This window comes from Tupaia chinensis, unplaced genomic scaffold (assembly GCF_000334495.1).
Source record: "Tupaia chinensis unplaced genomic scaffold, TupChi_1.0 Scaffold138235_1, whole genome shotgun sequence".
NCBI lineage: Eukaryota > Metazoa > Chordata > Mammalia > Scandentia > Tupaiidae > Tupaia > Tupaia belangeri.
The window spans coordinates 1,162,624-1,186,738 of NW_006198133.1; the positions used below are offsets into that span (position 1 = coordinate 1,162,624).

Below are 24,115 nucleotides of genomic sequence, written 5' to 3' on the forward strand. Positions count from 1 at the left end.
CTCAGCAGTATGTCTGAATGGATTCTTTTTATTTTTTGGGAGAAGAATTTTTGCTACAGGGCCGTGGACTCGCTGGAGAGACAGAGAGAGACAGAAAGCCAGAAATGACCCATCCAAGTGTGATGGCCGTGCAGTAATCCCTTCTCCATTCTTCTCTGGGGATTTTGGGCATGCAGGTACACGTGCCTGGCATGAGTTTAAAGCTGCCGGATCCAGAGCTCTAGCCACCGGGCCTCCTGCTGGCCTCACGTCTGAGCGGATTCTACTGGTCAAATCGCTCCTTGCTCCTTAGGGTTATAGTCTAAATCTGGTATTCCCTTATGCATGTTACCTTTCCAAAGACTTAATATAGTTTTACTATTACCTAATTCTCAGAAATTGTCTTTTTTTTTTTTCAAGTCAGGATCATGCTATGTCTGCATTTCCTGTTTCAGGTTATAGGTGGGGCTATAGGCAGGTCTACCAGGTGGCTTTTAGAGAGGACAGGGAAGGGACCCCAGCCTCCTCTGTGGCCTCAGCCTGCACAGTGCCCTGTCGATCCACTATGGCAGATGGGCTTTGTCTTCTAAAGTGTGTGCTTCCAACCTTGTTCTTTTCTTTTTTTTTCTTTTGAGAGGCTTTTTTTGTTATTGGGCGTGCGCTCGCCAGAGAGACAGAGAGAGACAGAAGACAGAAAGCGAGAAATCACCCCCCAGGGGGGATGGCCATGCTGCAGTCCCATCTCCTCTATTCTTCTCTCGGGGTCTTGGGCACACAAGCACACACACCTGGCCTGAGTTTAAGCTGCCGGGTCTAGGACTCCAACCCTGGTTGACTACATGGGAATTCAGTGACATAGCCATTACGCTAACTGCTGGTCCCCCAACCTTATCTTAACTGTGTCTTAAAAAAATACACTAGGGGTTAACATATTTATTTAATTCTGGGTTTATGCCAGGTTGCAGTTAGGCTGCCAAGCACCAGGCAGCTTTTTGGGGCCATTTCAGGAGCTGGAACAATACCTCTTTTAAGTGTAAACATTATTCGTTTGGATGCTGTACGTAAATCTTTAGGTTCACGGTGAGTACCAGCCCCTTATTTCAGTAGAAACTGTTCTGCATGAACCTGTGTGATCTGTATGAGTATCTATAGTCTGTTGACCATCATGTTCATGTCAGAATCATTCACTGTTAAGTGTTCCTGTCCTACAGTTCATTTTCCACTCAGAGAGCCTAGTAATCTGGTTACAAAAAGTGCTTCATAAATAGTTAAGTGCTAGGGGCCAGCGGGTGGCATGGTGGTGAAAGTGGCAGGATTCCCACATGGCTGACTGTTGTTTGAGTTCTAGACTTGGTGGCTTGAAAATCATGCCAGGCACATGTGCACATGTGCCCAAAATCCTGAGAGAAGAACCGAGGAGAAGGGATTGCAGAGGGGCTGTCCCTCCTGGAAGGGGTAATTTCTCACTACCCATCTCTCTTTTAACTCTTCAGTGAGTACATGTGCCCCATGGCAAAAACCGAAGGGCAAAACAGTAGTTAAGTTCTCTTAATCAGAATTTTCTGATTAAAATTAAAATGTTTTGGGTGTGTGTTTCTAGGAGGGCATTCTTGGTTTCTCTGGTTGATAAATTCAGGAAAAAGTACACAGCTCACAGCTCCTCGGAAAGATTCACACTGCAGAAGAGCATATTAACAACTCTGAGAAGTCTTGTGGTCTGCAAACCTATTTAATTTTGTTTACGTCAGTGTTCACCCACTGCTTTCACAACAGAAAGCTCAGGTAGTTTCATCTCTAGAATGAATACTGGGCAGGCAGCTAGTACAATAGTATCTGTCACAAGGGGTAAGGAAGATATCCTCCATGGGGGATATAGTATAATCAGAAGTAACAATTCTCTAAGAGCTAACATTTTGTACAGATTTTGAGATTTACAATGTAATTACTCATTTAGCATCTAACTTGATCCTAACAATATTCCAGGATAATAACCTCAGTAGGCCTCAAAACATTTGTGAACAATGAATTAGCTAAGGGACAAGAACAATTTAGCAAATTTGAAATGCATTACATTGGAAGAACTAAATCATGATTTCTATAAACTCCTGTTTATATAGATAATCTCTTGTTTCTGTTTACATGGATAATCTTCAAATTATGTGTCAACTTGTCTAACATTTAAAAGAACTTCTTGGAGCCAGCAGGTTGTAGAGTGGTTAAGGTGCTGGATTCTCACGTGATCAACTGCAGTTTGAGTCCTGGCAGCTTGAAATCCATGCCAGGTATATGTGCATGTGTGCCCAAAATCCTCAGGGGAGAAGAGATTGTGGTATGGCCATCCCTCTGGGGGGTGATTTCCCGCTTTCTGTCTCTCTGTCTCTGTAGTGACTGCACGTGCCCTATAACAAAAATCTTTGTCAAAAAAAAAAAAAAAAAGAACTTCTTCAGTTAAAAATGACAACCACTTACCAAATCTCATACAAGAGGGAATAGGCACTCTGAATATCTATTGAGGAAATTGAATCAGTAATTAGTAACCTTCCCAAACAGAGAGCATCAGGCCCAAATAGGTTCTCTAGTAAATTCTACCAAACATTCAGCGAAGAACATATAACTCTGTGCAATCTCTTTCTGGAGTTAGGAGCAGAGAAATTCTTTCTATTTCATTTTGTGAGGTCAGCATTACCCTAATTTCACAATTAGACAAAGACATGATGAGAAAAGAAAACTATAGACCAATATATCTCATGAATAGAAACCCCCAAATCCTCAATAAAATATTAGCAAATTGAATTCAGTGATGTGTATTAACGAATTATATCTATTCCTGCTTCTGTATTTGATGGCTTCCACAAATGTACAAATAGATACAAAGCAAATAAATAATACTATAGCCGTGGTAGCCAGCCTCCAACACAGCTCCTAATAGTCTTTGCCTCTTGGTATTCACACCTTTTTGCAGTTCCTACTTACCTTGCTTCATGGCCAGTTGGTATGATCAATAAAATATGGGGCCATGGCTTTGGAAGGATAGGTATACAAGGCATTGCAGCTTTCTCCTTGGTTTTTTGCATTGTCTTCTCTGGTGGAAGCTGGCTCCATGAAGTGAGAACACTCAAACAGCTCTGAGGAGAAGCCCACATAAAGAGGAAGTGAAGACCATCACCAACCCCCAGCATCAGCTTTCCAGACATGTGAGCGAACCACTTTAGAAGTGGATCCTATAACCCCACTGGAATCTTCAGATGACCAACATCTGACTGCAGCATAGCTGCCATTTGACTGCTAATTCCATCCAGACATGTAACTAGCGAATTCCTAATTGTGAGAGATCATAAATGATTGTTATTAATTTAATGCAGTAACTTTTGGAGTGATTTGTCATATAAATTAATAAGTAATATAGCAGGGACCAGCAAGTCACATGGAGGTTAAGGCACTGGATTTCACATGGCTTACCATGCAGTTCAAGTCCCGGACCCAGCCACTTGAAAATTACTCCAGGTGTGTGTGGATGTTTGTCCAAAATCCTGAAAGGAGAATGGAGGAGAAGGGATCGTGACTAGGTCATCACCCTTGGGAGGTGATTTCTCACTTTCCCTCTCTCTGTTTCTGTCTCTCTGGTGAACACATGCACCCTTCAATAAAACCTAAAATAAATAAATAACTAGCACAACAGCCAAGCCTGTTGTGAGTTTGATTATTTTTCTGAGAATTTGCAGGTGTCATGAGAAGGGTATTCCAGTGCCTAAGAACATTTATTTCTATTATCTCTCTTCTTTCTAATCCTGTCTTCTATTTCTACCCCACTCTATACCAGTCTTATACTGCTCCCACTCGCAGCAGAGGATGTTAGTTCTTCTATAGCTGACTCTTCTTGGGTTATTTTTTCTAAGCTATTCTGGAATTTTGATGAATGAATTTTTTTTTACATCTTTTTTTTTTTAAGGTTTTTACCTAGGACATGTGTGCTCCATGAAAAAACAAACAGAGACAGTGAGAGAGAAAATGAGAAATCACCTCCCCAGAGGATGGACACACTGCAGTCCCTTCTCCATTCTCCACTTGGGATTTTGGGTATGCACACACATGTGCCGGGCATGTTTCAAGCTGCTGGATCTGGGACTGGAACCATAGTCAGCCACGTGGGAATTTAGCATCTTAACCACTATGCTACCCACTTCTCCCCCTTAAAGAATCATTTTATCTAATTTATTATAATTTTTTGAGAGATTTTTGCTATAGGGTGTGCACTCATCAGAGAGATAGAAAGAGAGAGACAGAAAGCACAAAATTACCTCCTGGGGGGGATGGCCACACTGCAATCCCTTCTCCTCTCTTCTCCTTCTTGGATCTTGGGCACACACACACATACTCCTGGCATGAGTTTCAAGCCACCGGATCTGGGACTTAAACCCTGGTTGGTCACATGAGAGTCCAGTGATGTAACTACTATGCCATCTGCTAGTCCCAGAACCCCTTCTTAAACCACAAAAATTTTGTTTCTGCAGCAGCCAGACAATTAGAGAGATGAATGCCAACATCACATTTTATTGGTGTTGCACAAAATCAATTATTGTTTATTGTAATGTCATACATTTATATTGGGTATAAGTGACAGCCCCATGAAACTCTTTATTATTTTTATCTTGAGGAATCTATTCATTACATTATACTCTATCTTCTTTATGATGGCTTTGGGAGAAATGTCTTGTAACTTTACCAGAAATAACTGTTTCTCTCACAACTGTTTTGTTGTTAGGCTTATAGGCGTAGTATATTGTGGCTTTGGGCATTATTTTAAGACAGATTTGTAGCCCATCTCTAGCAAGTGAGTATATGATTTGTGGCATACATTTTTTGTCATTTTACTCCATTCTACCTTATGTTCTTAACCCATTTCTTTCTTACTTACTGGTTTTGATAATTTAGAACCTAATTTGACCTTGTATTTATTTTTGAAATTTATCTCAAGGATTTTATAAATGACAGCTTATAAAAAATTTATAAAAAACCCAATGATTGTGCATGTATTAATGTAGAGAGGTAAATTAAGAGGAGGAAGTACAATACAGCACAAAACAGTGAAGTAAGATTCTAGTCCAGAACGTTATTGGGAAGAAATTAATCTAGTCAAATCAAGGTGTTCTATGAGAACTTTGGCAAAATGTGGATTGAACAAAAGTGGACATAGCAAAGTGGGAACACACACACACACACACAGTCTTAAAGGCTGGCACCACATTAGCTCTTAAACAATGAACTATCACAGAATTCCACTTGAACCATGATCTATTGTTCATCTTTCCCCTAGCCCAACTTGGGGTAAATGCCACTTCATGACAATATGGCCAAGAAGACAGGACTTTCTCTTTCCCAAGCTCCCAGTAACTTACTGTATCTTATTAGGAGGGGCATCCTGTCAGTGTTTTTAACTCCCTCCCACTCCAGGTTGATGAAACGAATTCCTGGGGATTGTGGCTGAAAGATGGGAGGTTGTCTTCCTCCGTTCAGTCATAGTTATGTGGAGGCTCTGCATGCAGTTCAATGAGCCGAGACTGCTCAGGCCTCAATTTCCCTTACTTCAGGTCTTGATAAAATAGAACTTTCACATCAGGACAGCAAGCCAAGAAAAATAGAAAGTACCACCCAGCTCAGTTTTTAGAGTAGTGGCTCAGAGACTTTGCCTGCAGGGAAGACAGTCTGCAATAAAAGAAGCTTCTAAACTCTCCCCAAAGGAATTGACTTCTTTTGTAATAGAGTGTTTAAGGCTGTTCTTTAAAAATTACACATATTCTTAATTAAGAGCTAAACCATAGGTTATCTAGTTCACCAGCGAGAACAAGGGGAAGGACAGCTAAGAAAAGTTTCTGGGATCAAAACAAATGCCAAAGAATGGCCTCAAAACTATCTCTACCTCGGGAACCAGCAGTTAGCGTCATGGCTATGTCGCTAGACTCCCATGTAGTCGACCGCGGTTCGCGTCCTGGACCTGGTGGCTTGGAACTCACGCCGGGCGCGTGTGCGTGCGTGCCCAAGATCCCAAGAGGAGAATGGAGGAGAAGGGATTGCGGCGTGACCATCCCCCCTGGGGGGTGATTTCTTGCTTTCTATCTCTCTGTCTCTCTCTGTCTGTCTGGCGAGCGCATGCACCCTATAGAGAAAACCTCTCCAAAAAAAAAAAAAAAAAACTATCTCTACCTGAACTAAATTGGATCAAACTGCTGAGCAACTCAACTCTAGGATACTTTTTAAAAATGACCGAGCAGTCAACTTATAATTAGTCTGATCCAGCTCATTAGACTGATGAGCTGGGTATAACACAGAATAAGGCACACAGTTTACAAGGGAGACACAGAGAGCCTTCCAGGTCTACTCTTACCCTGAGTGTCTGTGTGCATGCCCAGGGTTGTGCCCTTTTAAGAGTGGCATCAAAGGCTTCATCTGTGGGAAATTAGAGTTTACGAAAATGTCCTAACCAAGTCACAAAACAAATAGCAAGCAATAAAAACAAGCTCCAGAGTGGAGGAGAAAAGACTCTGTATCCAGAATTGCTATAATATATTCCCTAACATAATCAGTTTTCAATAAAAAATTATAAGACTAAGAAGCAAGAATATATAACTCAAACACAGGAGAAAGAAAAAAAGAAAGGCAGCAAAAATTGCCTGTGAAAGGGAGCAGACATTAGAGTTATCGTACAAAGTCTTTGAAGTAGCCATAATGAAAACGCTACAGAACCAAAGAAAACCACGTTTAAAGAGGTAAAGGAAGATCTGAAAACATCAAATAGAAAACATAAATGACGTAGAAAAGAGAAATTTTATACACACACACACTAAATGGAAATATTGAAGTTGAAAGCATAAAAACCAAATGAAAAAAAAATTATGAGGAGGTCAAAGTAGACTTGAATTGGACTAAAGAACCAGTGTGTGTGTATTGATAGAGATTATGCAATCCAAAAAGGAAGAAAATAAAATGATGCCAGCCCATGGCCTGGTAGTTAAGGCAGCTGTATCCCATGTGGTTAAGCCATAATATTTGAGTCAAAGACCTGGCAGCTTGAAAAACAATGGGCACATGTGAGTGTATGCCCAAAATACTGAAAAGGAGGGAGAAATGGAGGTGAAGAGATTGCAGCATGACCATGCCCCATGGGGGCGCTTTCTCTTTCTTTCTGTTTCTGCCTCTCCAGCAAGCATATGCAACCTCTGACAAATTAAAAGAGAACCTAAAACAAAGGAAATGGAAGAAAAATGAATGCAACTTCTAGAGAAATTTGGGACATCTTTAAGCATACCAACATTCTCATAGTATTAGGAGGAAAAGAGAAAGAGAAAGGAGGAGAAAAAAATAATGGCTAAAAACTTCTCAAATTTATGAAAAATATTAATCTTAACACCCATGAAGTTTAATAAATTTCAGTTAGGATAAAAGCAAAGGGATCTGCATTCAGACATATCATAGTAAAAATGCTGAAAGCTGGACCAGCAGGTGGCATAATGATTAAAGTGCTGGACTCCCATACGATCAATCATGGTTTGAGTCTGGGACCCAGCAGCTTGAAACTTGCACCAGGCGTGTGTATATGAGTGCTCAATATCTCCAGAGGAGAATGGAGGAGGAAGGATTGCGGAATGGCCATCCTCCCTGATTTCTCACTTGCTGTCTCTCTGCCTCTCTCTGGTGAGTGCATGCTCCCTATAGCAAAAATATCTAATAAAGTTGAAAGCTAACTACAAAGAGAAAATCTGAGAAGCGGCAAGAGAACATGTCTCATCATATATAATGAAGTATAAATAAGATCAACAGCTGACTTCTCATCAAGAACAGTAGACGGCAGGAGAAAAAAAATACAAAAACCTCAGCTCAAAATCTTACATCTTAGAAAACTTTTCAAAACTGAGACCAAAGTAAGAAATTTCAAAATAAACAAAAACTGAGGGAATTTGTTGCTAACATATTTGCTTTACAGGAACTACTCTAATAACCTTTTTTGTTTGTTTGTTTATTTATTTTTGTACTAGCTTATATTTACTGAGCCAACACTTTGCAAACTACTCAAAAAGGGAAGAAGAAAGGGAGGAAGAAAAGCCTTAAAAGCTATCTAAACTGCTTCTTCTCAATATTATCCTGCAGCTTGATATTTTCACTTCAAAATGCTTCCTATTTTGAAAATTTTATAGTAATCTTAATATGGATTCAGTTATCTCTCTCTTCATATGTATGTGTATATGTATATATAAAATATATTATTGCTGGAGGGCTTGTGTGCTTGCTGAAAGAGAGACAGAGAGATACTGAGTAAGAGAGAAAAAGCATCCCCTCCCCCTCCATTGTGGTCATGCTACAATTGCTTTTTGTCCGTTTTTCATCTTGTCAGAATTTTGAGCATGCATGCACATATGCCCAGCTTGTCTTTCAAGCCACCAGTCTGGGATTCAAACTGCAGGTAGCCGTGTGGGATCCAGTTCCCTTAACTGCTGAGCTTTGGAACTGGCCCTGTATTCAGTTCTTAATTACTTACCTAAGAGACTTGGTGATAGGATTTTGGAAATCAGAATTTTCTGGTTTATAAGAAGGTAGCATGAGAACAGCAGGTTAAGGTAGTTGGGGCCCACATGGCCAACTGTGTGGTTTGAGTCCTGTAACTGGTGGCTTGAAAAACACACTAAGCATGACCAAAATCCAGAGAGGAGAAACATAGAACACCTCCAGTGGAGTCTGTTTAGGGCAACACTCTAGAATTAAATATATCAATGTTCTTGCAACAAAATATGTGCAGATTCAAGCCAGGTTGGACAAATAACTATGTACATTTTTAATATTATAATTCGTTTATATAGACATTAATTGGCAAATGAAATAGTGGAATAATTATAGACCATAAAGTTATGACTTTTTTTAGTTCTAAAGAAACTTCAGTAAAAATTTAAACACATACAGTTTCAAACTAAGCTAAAGATTTGTATATATAAGCACAACGACCTATTTTTAAAGAATTATTTTTATTTAACTTTATTTATTGTCATTGTTTTAATAATTCCAGAAAGAGACAGAGAGACAGAGAGAGAGAAAGAGAGAATGTGAGAAAGCAAGCTTCCAGGTCTGAGACTCAAACCATGGTTGGCCATGTGGGAGTCCTTAACCACCATGCCACCTGCTGGTCCCCACATAATGACTTTTTAATCATACTTTCAGTTGCTTGGGGACATTGGTCAAGAGGACATATAAGTTTTACTATCCTTGTCATCAGGTGGAATTGAGCATTTTATGAAGGAACAAGAACAGAATTGCCAAGCAATGAATCAGCACTTTGATAGCTGGCATGATTAAAAATAACTTCTTCTGATATCATGTCTTATTATCATAGGGTTCTAAATTTTCCTTAAACTTAGTAAATAGATATAATATCTTGCTCACTGAAAATGCTCTTTGTTCAAGGCTCATATTTTCCTCACATAATTTTCTCATTCTGTAACTGCTTTTGTTGTTACTTGGTTTGTCGATTTGCTTGCCCAGGTTTACACTCAACATCCTCATCTTTGCTGTCCTTATTCTTACACCCTTCAACCCATTCTCCGTCACTCAACAAAAGCAGAGCAGATACGTTGTCAGAGGAGAGATTTTTTCTGTCTCTGTCCTCTATTTTCATTTCTTGTTTTCCTCATTAACGGAACAAAATCCATTAAAGGCTTCATCTGTGGGTTCATTTTCAAACGTCACTGGAGGTCAGATATTGTACAGTTATTAATGTTGACCACTCACCACAGGTCCAAGCATTAACAATTGGGTAAATGTCATCAACACAGAATTTGTTCAGATCTTCTTGGATTCTTGAACCTCTGTGACTTGCAGCTAGCCCACAGTTAGGGCAAATGTACTTGTATTTCTAGAACATAAAGTTCATGGTTCATGTCTTTGTCAATGATGTTACATTGTGTATGCATATGTAGGTTGAAAGAATAAGTTCTGAAAATATCACTTTTTACCAGAAGTCCAGGAAAGGTAAATCTAGAGAGCAGTTGCAGAAGAATACTTGGCACTTTTCTTCTAGGCCAGGTTACCTGCACCCATCTCATGCCCTTGATACAAAGTCATCATTCAACTAGTAAAGAAGAATCTTATTATCCATTCTTTTTCTGCTTAGTGATACGTGGTCCTTGGCCTTCTCGAATTACTGCGAGCTTGTCTTGAACCATTGGTACCATGAAAACAGCCAATCAGTGCTTGAAGCCGGCGGGTTTCCTTTCCTCAGTCATTGTTAGTGTTCTAGAATATAGTGTCAGGGTTGAACCATTTTATCAGCTTTAAAGACTAAGATTTTTGTCAGATAACCATAGAAAATTCATTAATGTAATTGTCAGAATTTTTTTTCACAAAAATAATTAGGTATTTTTTATCATGAAGGTTCTTAAATTTCTATAGCTATGTATATATAGAATGTTCTATATTATCATCTGAATTTCACACTCCTGTTCAGTTCTTCATGATCAGTTAGTTCTATCTTGTAGGGTAAGCTACGAGTCAATAATTTCCTCTCTTCAGACACTTTAGTGATATTTCCTCTGTTTATTGGTCATTTGCATTTACTCTTTATAGTTTTGCTTCTTTATCTTGTTTTTTTTTTCATCTAAAAATGTGTCTTTTCTCTGCTTATGGAAATTTTCTTGCTTTTTTTTCTTTGATTACTATTTCTTCTTTAATAATTTCTTTGCTTATTCAGGAATGACCTGAAGACTGATTTAGGCTTCGTTAAATAATAAAAACAAGAACAAATAAAGGCCTTTATATACTTTATGATTTTGGACTAAAATAATTCTATTGCTAATTATCTTCAAATTTTAACTATTTTATTTATTAAAGAAAGGTATTTACAACCTTTGAACACAGGGCCAAAATAGACAAAGAATTATTAAGACAGATAGATGTAAAATGTGGCCTATTCATATTTAAGTTTAAATTAGATTTTTCTCAAGTTCTTGTCACACGTTTGCAGAATGTGATGTGATCAATTTGTGTGTGTGTGTGTGGGGGGTCATTTTTTGCTCTAAAAGCACTTATACTCCTGTCATGGAATTCAGCATCTTTAAATGTGACAATGTTAGTTTATAGGCCAGTCTTTTATCTAGATTGTGACTTCCTTCTTTCTTTTCTTTCCGTTCTTGCTTTGTTTCGTTTTGTTTTGTTTGTTTGCTATTATGGGCTGCACTCTAGATTATAGTTTCTTGAGGGAAAGTACCATATTCATCTTTGCATCTCTCAAGTACAGGCATCTCAAACATCATTAGCACTTTCTTTTTTAAAGAATTTTTCAATTTTATTTATTATTATTATTTCAAAATTTTGCTATAAGGCATGTGTGTTCAACAGACAAAGACCGAGAGAGAGAGAAAGGGAAAGTGAGAAAGAAAGCTGCCTTGCGTGGGGTCAGCCATGTGGGAGTCCAGCGCTTTAACCAATATGCCACCAGCTGGCCCCGTCATCATTAGTACTTTATTACTGTGAAAACGGAACCACATTGAATTTCTTAAACTTAAAATGAATAATGTGGACACTGTTTGGTAGTACAAAATGTATGATCAAAAAATAATCTTTTATTTCTAGTTTTTATATGTGTGTGGTTTTCTTTATTTCATATTGCATATTGAGTGTTGAAATAAATAATACGTACTGACACACCACACAAGTCCAGTATCTGGATCCATGGGCAATTACATTCACTCTTGCAGCTTCTTCACAGACCATCCATCACATCGACCAAATGGCTTCCTATGGAGACCGAGAGAGAGATAAATTTTTTTTTTTTGAGAGGTTGTTGCTATAGGGCATGTGCGCTCGCCAGAAAGACAGAGAGAGACAGATAGAAGGAGAGAAATCACCCCCTCAGAGGGGATGGCCATGCCACTGTCCCTTCTCCTCCATTCTCCTCTTGGGATCCCGGGCACACATGCACACGTACCCGGCATGAGTTTAAGCCACTGGGTCTGGGACTCGAACCACAGTCGACTACATGGGAGTCCAGCAACATAGCCATTACTCTAACTGCTGGTCCTGAGATATGAGATACTTAACTAAATATGTCAGAACAAAGCTTTATCACTTTAGTGTCAGCCATTGCTGTTTTCCTGAATAATGAGTGAATAAGTGAATGATAGGAGATAAGTGGAAACAAGTCGTGTTTAAACCTTAATAGTGCTTTTGAGTTTATTTTCCTCACTGAGGCTGCCTAATTCATCTACAAACACTTTACGCACTTCAGTTTCCAGTATTTTGAGTGTTGCTATTTCGTATTAATTATGAATTATATTTATATTTATTATTCTGGAAAAATTTGCCAATTATTTCATTTAGTAATATGAAGTTAAAATGCATGTAAGTAGTTTTGAATCATAGTTGATGAATTTATGTGGAAAGAAATAATATTTCTGGACTTTCTTTAAATCAACTGTGTACTCCAAGTCTCTAATTTGCTTCACTGGTTGGATATTCATATTTATTTTTCTGTAGTCATGTCCTTGCACCATGTTGTGCAAAGATCCTGTGTGTTTATTCATCAGCAAAGCATGGGCAAGGCACCATGGGGCATTGGGTCTATTATCACATCTATCTATCTATCTATCTATCTATCTATCTATCTATCTATCTATCTATCTATCTATCTATCTATCTATCTATCTATCTATCTATCTATCTATCTATCTATCTATCTATCTATCTATCTATCTCTATCTTTCTATCATCTACATAGACTCAGAATAGAGAATTACAAACCATGAAGGCCGAGGGGTTATTCAACAAAATATGCAAAGCTTTCATACTTTCATCCTTAAGAATTATTAATGATGGCTATACTTCTCTTTAACAAACTAAACATTTTTAGTCTTTTAACTTTCCAAATGGGGCATGGTTTTCTATTGGCCCACTTTTCATGCCACTCTTTAAAATAATTTTCAATTGGTATTGTATTTTAAAATATAAGTTTAGAACCCCTCCAAAATAATCTAGTCTCCAACGTATTTTGCACAAAAGGTTTGAAATTAAAAATTTTAATTGATCCTTACCATTTAACTTTATAATAGCAAATAAAATAATTAGCCGCTTTCAAAAACAGTTTATATAAATATGAACATATGTTCTAGCTTTATGCTCCTGATATCTGAATAGATTCTACTCTGAGCTCTGAGTTTGGATTTGATTTTATTTGCAGTAGGGACAGTTTACAGGATCTGCAACAAGAGAGTGGGGGCTGAGAGAAGATTGAGATGATGAGGAGATTGAAGTCTGGGAAGTTACTCTGACAGTCACATATGAGATGGGAATAGAGTTCAGAAGGAGTGTGGAGATAAGGGGTTATTGCATTAATCTAGGACAAAGATAATGGCAGCCTGACCTAGGAGACTGGCAGAAGGGATCAAAAGGAGACTTGATAAGCAGAGCTCCTTTGAAGATGGAGAAAATAGCACACAGTGACCAGTAGTGCCTCCCAGGACCCGATGAACAACTTGAAGTAAGGAGAGGCCTACCAAGGACCACCATTATTTATTTTTTTTAAGAATTATTTATTTGGGACCAGCAGATGGCATAAGGATTACATCACTGGACTCCCACATAGTCAACCGTGGTTCAATTCCTAGACCCAGCCTCTTAAAATCGATGCAAGGCACATGTGTGTGTGCCCAAGATCCCGAGAGGAGAATGGAATAGAAGGGATTGCAGTGTGGTCATCCCCTTGTGGGGTGATTTCTTGCTCTCTCTCTGACTCTCTGGTAAGCACACATACCCTATAGCCAAAATCTCTCTCTAAAAAAAACTTACTTATTTGATTTTTAAAATGTAATATTATTACTATTTTTAAAATTTGCTATAGAGCAGGTGTGTTCACCAGAGACAGAGAGAGGAAAAGTGAAAAACTAAGCCACCAGGTTCAGGTTCAGGACTTGAACCACAGTTGATCATATGGGGGTCCAGCATGTTAACAACCATCCCATGTGTTGGTCCTGAAACGAAGGTTTTGACAGAGCCTTAGTATCCTATAACTGTGAAGCTGCCAAATAGACCCTAAATTACCTAATTTAGGACTGCCCTGTTTGTCCTTCCACTCTTTCTTTTTTCACTTCCTTCTCTCTATTTCTTCCTTTGCTTTTATTCACTTTTTTTTCTTTTATACCAGAAGGAAATACACTTCTATCTTATATAGGCCATTATCATTGTGTGCTACTAAGCCTATTTCTAAGACAATATATTCACCTATAATTTTACTTTTGTATAGATAAAATTGATTGTTCATTGTATGATTTAGTAAAGGTTCTGGTTATCCATTTCTTGTGATAAACCACTCTAAAATGTAGAGGCTTAAAATAATTGTTTATTGGGGCCAGCAAGTGATGTGGTGGTTAAGGCACTGGACTCCCCGTATGGTCAACTGTGGTTCGAATCCTGGGCGCAGGGGCTTGAGACTCATGCCGGGTGCATGTGTGTGCATGTCCAAAGTCCTGAGAAGAGAATAGAGGAGAAGGGATTGTGGTGTGGCCCTCCGCCCTTGGGGTGATTTCTCGATTTCTGTCTCTCTGCCTCTCTCTGTCTCTCCAGTGAATGTAGGTGCTCTATAGCAAAAATCTCTCTCTCAAAAATAAAATGTTTGTTGATTCATGATTCTGTAGTTAATTGTGTTGGGCAGGGTAGTTCTTGTATAGAGTATCACCTGTGGTTTCTGTTTGATGTCAGCTGAAGTTGTAATCATCCGAAGGATTGATTGTATTGTATCTTGCTTGGCTGACAGTTTCTACTTACTGTCACCTGCAAGCCCCATTGGGGACTCAGCTAGAGGTGTCAGCTTGAGACCTCATGCGTGCAAGCCTTCCCATGTGACATTGGCTTCTCATAGCATGGTGACTGGATTCTGAGAGAATGTCCCAAGAGACCCAAGAGGAAACTCTAAGACTTTTTTCATATCTAGCCTCTTACATCCTAAAGTGTTACTTCCAACACATCTTGTTAGTCAAGGCAGTCTCTAGGTTAAGCTCAAATTCATGGGGAGCATAATTAGACTCCATCTTTTGTGTAGAAAGTGGCAAGGTCACATTGGAGAATAACATACAGTATGGGAAATATTGTTATAGTCATCTTTGATACTTAAATGCACCCATGTTATTACTACCAGTATACCATAGGTCTTCAAAAAGTTCAAGGAAGATTCCTATTATAAAAAAGCTTTGTTGGGGCTGGCAGGTGTTGTGGTGGTTTTTGCACTTGACTCCCTCATGACCAACTATGGTTTGGATCTGAGAACTGGCAGCTTGCTTTCTTGCTTTCCCAGTCTCTCTCTCTCCCTCTGTAGTTAAATTTTAAATAAATAAATAAATAAAGTTAAATAAAAATAATTCCTTAAAAAAAGCTTTGTATGGATTTTGCATGAATTCCAAAATAAAATTTCGCACCAAAATAAACTCATACTTTAATTTCATTTTCTCATGGCCTTTTTAAATTTTTTACTTTAAAACATATTTATTTAATTTTATTTATAATTATTATTTAATTTGCTGTAGTGCACGTACACTTACCAGAGAGAAAGAGAGAGAGAGGGAGAGTGAGAAAGCAAGCCACTAGGTCCGGGACTTGAAACACAGTCGTCCATGTGGGAGTCTAGCACCTTAACCACCAATGCCACCTACAGGCCCCTTTCTCATGGCCTTTTAAAAGTCTTCTCATATAACATTTTGATCATGTCACCGTCCATTTAATCCCTACTCCAGCCCCATTTCCTATCCTTCCACAGATCATCGCCTTACAATAGTTTCTGCTTGTTCTTAAACTTTGTATATATGGAATCACATGGTACGTGCACCTTTGTGTTTGGATTTTTTCACTCCAGGTAATTTCTTTTTTTTTTTTGATAGATTTTTTTTTTTTTTCACTATAGGGCGCGTGCGCTCGCCAGACAGACAAGAGAGAGACATAGACAGAAAGCGAGAAATCACCCCCCTAGAGGGGATGGTCACTCCTCAATCCCTTCTCCTCCATTCTCCTCCCGGGATCTTGGGCACGCACGCACATGCGCCCAGCGTGAGTTTCAAGCCACCGGGTCTGGGATGTGAACCGCGGTCGACTACATGGGAGTCCAGCAACATAGCCATTACGCTAACTGCTGGTTCCCACTCCAGGTAATTTCTGAGACTCATGCATATTATGGCATGAAGCGGTTATTTGTTTTTTTTTTTTTTCTTTTTTGTTGTTGTTGTTGTTTTTTGCTATTACTGAGAAGACTCCTAGTATATAAACATACCACAAATTGTTTATCTGTTCTCCTTCTGATAGATGTTCGGGTTATTTCCGATGTGGACTGCTATGAGCAACACTGCTATAAGCATTCTTGTACAAGTCTTTTCATGACAATGTTTTCATTTCTTTTGGAATGAAATTTCTGGGTCATGGAATAGGTACTCAATGAAATTTCAAAGGCACAAATAGATTTCCTATGTGGTTATAGCTTATTTTCACTCCAATCAACAACATATAAGCATTCCATTGTTCTACATCTCAAAAAACTTGGTGTTGTCAGTTTTTTTAAAAAATGTTAGCCGTTCTGGGAACCAGCAGTTAGCGTAATGGCTATGTCGCTGGACTCCCACGTAGTCGACCGCAGTTCGCGTCCCGGACCCAGTGGCTTAAAACTCACGCTGGGCGCGTGTGCGTACGTGTCCAAGATCCCGAGAGGAGAATGGAGGAGAAGGGATTGTGGCGTGGCCATCCCCCCTGGGGGGTGATTTCTTACTTTCTGTCTCTATGTGTCTCTCTGTCTGTCTGGTGACCGCACGCGCCCTATAGTGAAAACCTCTCAAAAAAAAAAATAGAAATAAAAAATTAAAAAAAAAAGAAATGTTAGCCATTCTAATTAGTATGGAATGGAATTTTATGATTCCATTTTAACCTGAATTTTCCTGAAGACTAATCATTCTGAACATATTGGCTTTGTTGAGCACTTTCAGATTTTGTTCCGTATATCATCGATATCTAATCTTAAAAATTCTCTTTACTTCTTTTTTTTTTTCTTCTTTTTTTGGAGAGGTTTTTGCTTTAGGGCACGTGTGCTCGCCAGACAGACAGAGACAGAAAGATAGAAAGTGAGAAATTACCCCTCCCCCCCGGGGGAATGGCCACGCCGCAATCCCTTCTCATCCATTCTCCTCTCGGGATCTTGGGCACGCACGCACACGCGCCTGGTGTGAGATTTTTTAAGCACCGGGTCCGGGACGTGAACCATGTCGACTACATGGGAGTCCAGCAACATAGCCATGACGCTAACTGCTGGTCCCTTTACTTCTCCTTTTTATGGAGTATATTTTGCTGTTATTTTTCTTATTTCTTATGTTAGCTAATCAATTTTTAGCTTTCCTTTTTTGCTAGATAAATATGTCTTCAATGTTTCCTCTGAAGTACCATTTTGTCGTACCTCGTAAGCTCTTACATATGGTGTTTTTATTATCATTTACTTTAAGTATTTTTGAGATTCCATTGTTACTCTCTTTTTGATCCACAGGTAAGATAGAATTGAAATTTTTATTTCCCTATATATCTAACTTGTATAATTTTCTAACTTAATTGTGTTTTTTTTTTTTTTTGGAGAGATTTTCACTGTAGGGCGCGTGCGCTCGCCAGACAGACAGAGAGAGACATAGAGACAGAAAGCGAGAAATCACCCCCCAGGGGGGATGGTCACGCCGCAATCCCTTCTCCTCCATTCTCCTCTCGGGATCCTGGGCACGCACGCACACGCGCCCGGCGTGAGTTTTAAGCCACCGGGTCCGGGACACGAACCGCGGTCGACTACGTGGGAATCCAGCGACATAGCCATTACGCTAACTGCTGGTTCCCTTAATTGTGTTTTGATGTCAGAAAATGCTACCTGCTTATGTAGATTACCTAGTCTTTACAATTTGTTAAGAACATACTTTCTAGGCTAAAACGTGACTGATTTTTAGAAATAGTATTTGTGTTTTCCCTAGTTATCGAATACAGAATTCTCTGCAAGTCATTTTGCTCAGGCATATTAATGGTATTGTTTAAGTCTTCTATAACTTTGTTTGTTATTGTTATTTTTTATGGTTACCTACTTAGTAGTTAAGAAGGCATAACTCAGACTACTTTTTACTAATTTATTCTCTCAAAACCACATTGACTAACTACCTCTTTTTAAAATTGTATATATATATCAATTCAAAAAAGCTTTTATTTACCCAGGGGCCTAGCTCAAGCTTGTTTGTTTATTCCTATAAGTTCTTAAGTTGTAAGTTTCCTTCTCTATTCCTACAAAAGTGCTTTTAGAAACAGGAGCCAAAAATCCGTGTTAATTAGCCATCTTTTCTTGCAGGGAAACCCAGATCATTATTTTCCCCCCTATATTAATGGCTTATACAGGAATCTTTTAATGGAATATAATCTATTTATAAAAATAATTTTAAAATTCTGTTTATCATTATTATTATTCTTTAATTTGCTATAAGGCACATGAACTCACCAGAGAGAGAGAGAGAGAAAGGGAAAGTGAGAAAGCATGCCCCCAGGTCTGGGATTCAAACAGTGGTCGGCCATGTGGGAGTCTACTTCCTTTACCACCACATCGCCTGCAGGCCCCAGTAATCTAATTTTTGTATGTGTAGATTTTTCTGATATTTTTATGTAGATATTTTCCAAATAATCACACAGTTCTTTCTCTTTCCATATTTATACTTCTTTAAATTTTTTTTCTGTTTCTTCTCATATTTTTGTTGGTTAGAACTGCCCATAACATTTTGAGTAGTAACCAGTATTAGGGCTAACTTTATATTACTCTTGGCTTTTAAGATAGAGCTTTTAAAGTTTTTTCATTGGGTTGTTTGTTTGAGTTTTTGTTATGGGGCACATGCACTTGCCAAAGGCAGATAATGAGAAAGAGAGAGAGATGGAAAGTAGGACATCACCCCTGGGGTGTGGGGAATGGCCACGCCGTGATCCCTTCTTCTCTATTCTCTTCTTGGGAATTTGGGCATGCATGCACACATGCCCAGAGTGATTTTCAAAGCACAGTCTAGGGCTTGAACTGCGCAGTCAGCCATGTAAGACCCAGCTGTATTAACTTACACCTTCACACCATGTGCTGGTCCAAACCTTCGAAAATGTTATCATTAATTATCATGTTCATTTTAGTTTGTCTTAGTTTTTTTTTCTTTTAGAGGTTTTTGCCACAGGGTGTGTGTGCTCACTGAAGAAAGACAGAGCCAGTGAGAGGGAAAGTGAGAAATCACCCCCGAGTGGGGATGACCACACTGCAATCCCTTCTTCTCCATTCTTTTCCTGGAATCTTATACACACATACACACACACACACACACACACACACACACACACACACACGCCTGGTGTGAGTTTCAAGCCACTGGGTCTGGGACTTGAACCACGGTCAGCCATGTGGGAGTCCAGCGATGCAATCATTATGCCATTTACTGGTCCCTTATTCCTTTAATTACAAGAAGAAAAACTTCTGTTTCTACCTTGTGAAATTTCTTACTTGTTTTTAGAAACATGAATGGAAACTGAATTTACCTGGATTATTATGTGAGATAAATAAAAATATTTCCTTTTTTATTTTTTTTACTTTATAGATATCAGTACATCAGCATATGGTCTGAAATAATAGATTTTATAGCATTAAATCATCCTTGCTCGTTTGAGACTAGCTCTTCTCAGTAACAATAAGTTCTTTGTTAATTAATATTGCTGGGTTTGGTTTCTTTATGTTTTGTTTAGAAATTTTTGCACTTATGCTAGTAAGTGAGTGTTCCCTAAAAGTTTCCTTTTTCTTGCTAAACTAAATGCTTTGGATAGCCAAGCATTGTTCTCTTTTTGTATAGGAGCTGATAAGACTATCAAAACTCGAAAAGGCTTGAAACTTATGCCAGAGTGTGTGTGTGCATGCCCAAAACCTTGGGAGCAGAATGGAGGGGAAGGGATTGTGGCATGGCCATCCTCCCTGGGGGGTGATTTATCACTTTCTCTATCTGTCTCCAGTGAATGCATGGGCCCTATAGCAAAAATATCTCTCTTAAAAAAAAATAAAGACTTCAAACATACACAAAAATTGGGAAAGTAGGAAACAAATCCCCTTTCTTCCTCCCTCCCTCTCACCCTTCTTTTTTAATTGCCAGCAGGCATGGGTACTGGCCATAGAGAGACAGAAGGAGAGGGAGGGGGGAAATCACCCCATAATGGAGAGTGGTCAAACTTTAATCCATTTTCCTTGATTACTCCATCCTGTTGGGATTTGGGGCATGGCCCAAACATGCCCAACATGTCTGTCGAGATGCTGACACTAGGATTTGAATTGTGGCTGACTATGTAGATCTGGCTTCCTTAACCACTCGACTACAGGGTTGGCTCTACTACTTGTTATTTTTAGTTGTCAGAGGCTCATGGACTTACCAGAGAGACATGAGAAATGGAAAGACTGACAGGGGCGGGGAAGAGAATTGGGGCAGGGTCATGATGCAATTCCTTCTCCTCCATTTCTCCATCCTGCCCGGATTTAGGGCTCACACACACTTGTGCCAGTATGTTTTTCAAGCTGCCAGGGATGGGATCTAAACCATAGTCCACCATGTGGGATTCAGTTCCCTTAACCACCTGATCTCTGGGCTCCCTTAACTGCTAGGTCACTGGGCTGACACTTTTTAAAAATTTTTTCTCTGTTCTTTCCATGAACAAGTGAGATAGCAAGAGAAAGAACGAGAGGGACAGAGAGATAAAGAGACAGAGAGGCAGAAGAGAGCCAAAGAGCACCTCTAATAGGGTCTTAATGCTGCAGTCCACACCCAGACTCAAGCAGTCCTGGATCATGAGCACGCATGGGCCCCATGTACACAGGATGGAGGCTAGGGGACTCAGGGTGGTCTCTGGTCTCAGAAAAGCAGCCTCCTCGTGTGGGTCAGCCTCACAGAGTGTCACATTTTACTGCTTCACCGTGGTCCAGGCCCCATCACCATTTACATTTAACCCAGGTTTAATAATTCATCAGTTAAATCCACACATTGTGATGTATTAATTATATAACATTTTCATGTTGAAAGTGTTTATTGCTTAATGCATTCATGTGATTAATTTTAAGAAGAGAATGACATAAAGAATAAATTAGTAAGTAATCAGTATTCCTCCCATTTGGATAGTAAGGCCCCATCAACTGGAAATACAGACAGAGAACCTGAGGTACCTGAAGGTTAAGCAATGTCACAGGTGTAGTCTGCTCTGCAGCCAGGGTCTGGAGTAAGCTGTTTCCTGCCTTGCTCACTGCCACCATGGTACACAGAAGTCAGGGGAGGAGTGTCATGGTGAATAGAAAAGAAGACATTTATTTCTAGAGAGATGGTCAGCAGGATTAGATTCTAAGAAGGGATCAGGTGAGATGAAGCCAAGAAGCTCTTACTTGATTCGTGTCTCTGGAGATCATTGCCAGCTTCAGAGAGTTTATCTCCTGGATGATGCAGAAACTACATTCCAGACTACATTTTCTGCACTGGAATAAACTTAAGAGTAAATCTCTTTTAATAAAAAATTATACCTAATGTAACTAAATATAAAATCGAACTTTTTGGCTATTTGAGGTAAATATATATAGGATAAATCTTTGGAATCTCTCTGAATTATTGGAAACCATCCCTGGAAGGTGGGAGGTGAAATGAGGCAGTTAGCACAGATGGTCCTTCAGAGCAAATGCTGGATAAACCAGAAATACCGGGGCAAGGGAAGAGCTGGGTCCTAGAAATAGTTGGTGTCAAAAATAACTGATTTTTGTTTTGTTTTGTTTTTGTTTTTTAACTTTTAATTTCACTATTTGAGGGAAGACTTTATTTAAACAAGAGTAATCCAATCTTTAAGATAAACTTTATTTATTTAAGTTTTTATTTCCACTTTGATCCACAAACTCAGTAAGTACCCTGTTTTTGATACTACCAAGAAATTAAGGTATTTAAATCTCAACAGTAATTTTATAAGACTTTATAATTTTATAAAAGACTCATTTTTCACATGATTGTTTGCTGAGTCAGGAAAAATGATGGCTATTGACAGTAATGTAAAAGAGAAATAATTCAATTGAACAAGTCCACTTTAGTCTCTTTTCATTTCATTGTTCTGATTTCTCAGAGTAAAAGAAATATGCCTTATAGCTGATAGCAGAAAAAATAAATATTTTTAGCTAACTTTTAATTTCTGATTTAGGGTGGTCTTGCAGTTACTAAAGACAGCAAGGTATGTTGCTGTCTGCGCCTTTCTGAGCCATTCCCAAGTCGCCTACTGTAGGGATGTAGCTGTCCCGAGGAAGAAAAAACAGTGCAAATGACTCCTGCCAAGGTTTTAAAACACAGTTCAAGAATAGCTTTCTATCAAGTATATTAGAAGCTGCACATTTCAGCTCCACTATTAATTAGTACTTGTGAGTCTAGTTATATTATTATGTATGTCTCCATTTGAACTTGTAACTACTTTATCTATTTATTTATTTATTTTTTGCTATCAGTTCTAGTAAATAGTTTTAAACCTTTATGTCTTCCATTTCACTTCTAGTGCACTCATTAGAGAGAGTGAGAGTGAGAGTGAGAGTGAGAGAGAGAGAGAGAGAGAGAGAAGGAAAGTTAGAAAGCAAGCTGCTAGGTCTGAGACTTAAACCGTGGTTGGTCATATGGAAGTCCAGTGCTTTAACTGCCAGTCTACCTGCTGCCCCCCCCCCAACCCCTTTCTTGAAACTCTTAGAGAGTGTAAGATGGTATTTCCCAGTCCTGGTGGTGAAGTGCAGTGTATAGTTTGAAAAAAATTCCTACTTTCTTCCCCTCTCCCACTGTTTTCACACTTTTCTTTCTCCTTTCCAGATTCTTCCCTGCCATCACTCCCTTTCTCCTTTCTTTTTTAAGGAAGTTCTGATTAGCTAGGTTGCTTTATAAAGCTCCACAGATGATTTTATTCTTTCTTGTTCTTCTCTCCCTAACTCTTATGATCTTTGGAATCCCTTTCTCAAAATATAAGAAATATGTTAATATCATTATATCTAATTTTAATGGAGATAATAATTTTTAATTTTTTTCAAAAAGGAAAAAGATATATGAGGGCTCTCATCCTATGAGAACTTTCTAACTTTTAAAGTAGCACCTTCTTAGAGAAGGATTTTCTGCTCTGGAGTACTGTTTTTCTCAATAATGGATTTCTTGTTGTTATAGGAATTGTACTTGACGAAAGTTTAAAAAAGAAAAGATCAATAAAATATCATACTTCTTAATTTTCTGCAATGCCTATGTTATTTCAAAGCTCTGACTTTGTTCCACAATTACTTTTTACTACTCAGGCTCCACTTGAGCTTAAAACAAAACAAGACGAATACTGATTCTTAGACGACACCACAGAATCAACTTAATAGGCTAAATTTAGAGTGTGGAGAGTCAAATAATGCATAGGTAACATTTTTTTTAAAAATTATTTTATTTAACTTTATTTATTTATTTATTTATTTTACTTTCTCCAGAGAGAGACAGAGAGAGAGATGTGAAAACAAGCCACCAGGTCCAGGATGAGAGAGAGAGAAAGCAAGCCACCAAGTATAGGACTTGAACCATGGTCAGCATGTGGGAGTTCAGTGCCCTTAACCACCACACCACTAGCTGGTAACTTTTTAAAGTGCTTTTCCAGCTTTCTGTGTGAAAAGGTAGCAACTTTAAAATTTCCAAATTGTAACAGAAAAATTACAATGAAAGTTAATTACTATAAAAGTAAAACATAAGGAAATGAAAAATATTCAAAATACAAACCTAAATTATTAGGTTTAATAGATATAAATTTGCCTTTGAATAAGTATGATCCAAACAAATATTATGTAAGGAAAAAGAAAGCAATTACACCATACATATTATTGAGTGAAAGGACAAATAATATGGAATGTCAATAACTTTTTGTCACTTTTAATTATCACAAGACAAACTTATTAGTCAAATATCAATTTCACCTTCTTTTTTTTTTTTTAAAGGTTTTTGTCATAGGGTCCTCACTAGAGTGTTCTCTCTAAAGAAAGAGAGGAATTGAAAAATACCCCATTGGAGGTATGACTACACCATTCTTC

General features: G+C 38.5%; 1 protein-coding gene across 4 annotated transcripts in view; it reads left to right on the forward strand.

The window, feature by feature from the left end:
- Positions 1-24,115, forward strand: part of TMEM232 (transmembrane protein 232) — a 315,887-nt gene that overhangs the window by 11,927 nt on the left and 279,845 nt on the right. The gene's annotated exons all lie outside the window — the stretch shown is intronic.